Genomic DNA, 1,630 nt, shown 5'->3' on the forward strand with positions numbered 1-1,630 from the left:
TGCTGGCCTTTCCACCAGTATTTCCTAACGTCCTGGGTCTAATTCGAAGCAGAAGTTGCTTTTGCGCCACATTTTAGGGGCCAGCTGTGGCCAATCTACGTTCAAACGTCAGAGCAGCTGGGAGCTTTCTTCTCCCGGCCCTGGCCCCCCCCGCCGCCTCGCCCCCCGCGCACGGGGGCGGCCAGGCACGCCAGATTTATTTTAATGGACCAGATGGTCGCGGTTGGAACTTGTCGAAATGCCCTTGGAGCGCGTTTCAGCTTTAAAAAAAAAAAAAAATCACTTTAAAAAAAAATATCACACCCCCCCCACCCCTGTTTCAACCCTGGCTGGCCCCCTCCCAGCCCTGAAGCAACTGGGAGCTCCTGTGGGTTGGGGGGGGAAATGTGGGGACAGACAGAGCCAGGTGCCACATGGGGACATCTGTGCCTTGGGGTGTCCGTGCCAGGCTGGTGGGTGGGTGGCTGGGGCTACCGTGGGTCCCAGAAATGGGGACACCCCTTGAGTGGCCAGTGCAGCACCCCAGTGCCACCCCAAAGGTGCCAGAGCAGCTCCTGCCATCCCCTGGCCCAGCTCCTTTGCCTCGTTAGTGCCTAATGAGGGCCAGCTCCTTGATGCCCAGGTGAGGTGATGCCCACAACAGGGTGCTGCCAAAGGGTGGGGGCAAAGGGGACCCTGGTGCTGAGCCCCAGCTTGGTGGGGGGAGAGGAGGGAGGTTTCGCCTTCACCGGGCACCGCAGCATCCCCTTCACACACCCCACTCCTGAGTCCCATCCTCTCCCTCCCCACATCCAGCCCGTGGGAAATACATAGGGGAAATAAATAAATAGGGGAAATAAATGTGGGAAATAACCGTGGGTGTTTCACGCACCCCCGGTGGGGTGGTGCCCGCCCAGCACCCCCTGCACCCATCCTGCCCCGCACCGCATCCCGGTCACCGCCCCGGGCTGCACCCTCGCAGCCTCCACGTGCCCGCACGCCCCGTCCCCCCCGCCGTGATTCACCCGGGACCGTGTGCCATTCCCTCCTCCGAGAGGGCACGTCCTGGTCCAAATTACCACATTCCCCAAATTCCTCTCCCCTGACACCACCACGTGAACCAGTTGGACGGGCTGGGTTAAAAATAACCCGGCGGGCAGCAAGGGAGAGCGGGGGCCAGCCCAGCGTGCCCGTCCTGTCCCCCCCCTTCCCAGCTCCCACCTGCTTCACCCACCCCCACACTGCTGGCATCAGTGGGGCATGGCCACGGGCATCACATGGGACCCCCCCAAAAAAGTGTGGGGGGGTTGGAGAGCAGTGGCACCGACACACCTTTATGTTGGATGCCGGCGTTGCCTCTGCCACCGGTGGCTCTGGGGGGTCGCGTTAAGCTCGGCACCACCGGTTGGGGGTCCTGGGGGGTCCCCATGGGGAGATGCTGGGGAGGTTGGGGGAGATGAAAGGCAGGGGGCGGGGGTGGGGGGGGCACTGCCTCTTTAAGCAGCTGCCAGATGTCTCCGAAAGGCTGGAAAAACCGGTCGGGGCTCGGGCGTGCTACGCAGGGCCAGGCTCCCGGCGGCACTTCAGCTATTCCCGGAGAAATCCAAAAAATGCACCCGCTTGGGAAGCCCTGCACTGCCCCCCCCCCCCC

At 62.9% G+C, this 1,630-nt stretch overlaps 1 protein-coding gene across 2 annotated transcripts in view; it reads right to left on the bottom strand.

The window, feature by feature from the left end:
* The window catches only part of TEAD3 (TEA domain family member 3), a 24,904-nt gene that overhangs the window by 8,807 nt on the left and 14,467 nt on the right, over positions 1-1,630 (bottom strand). The window lies entirely within an intron of this gene.

Source organism: Calidris pugnax, unplaced genomic scaffold (genome assembly GCF_001431845.1).
Source record: "Calidris pugnax isolate Ruff unplaced genomic scaffold, ASM143184v1 scaffold245, whole genome shotgun sequence".
Taxonomy (NCBI): Eukaryota; Metazoa; Chordata; class Aves; order Charadriiformes; family Scolopacidae; genus Calidris; species Calidris pugnax.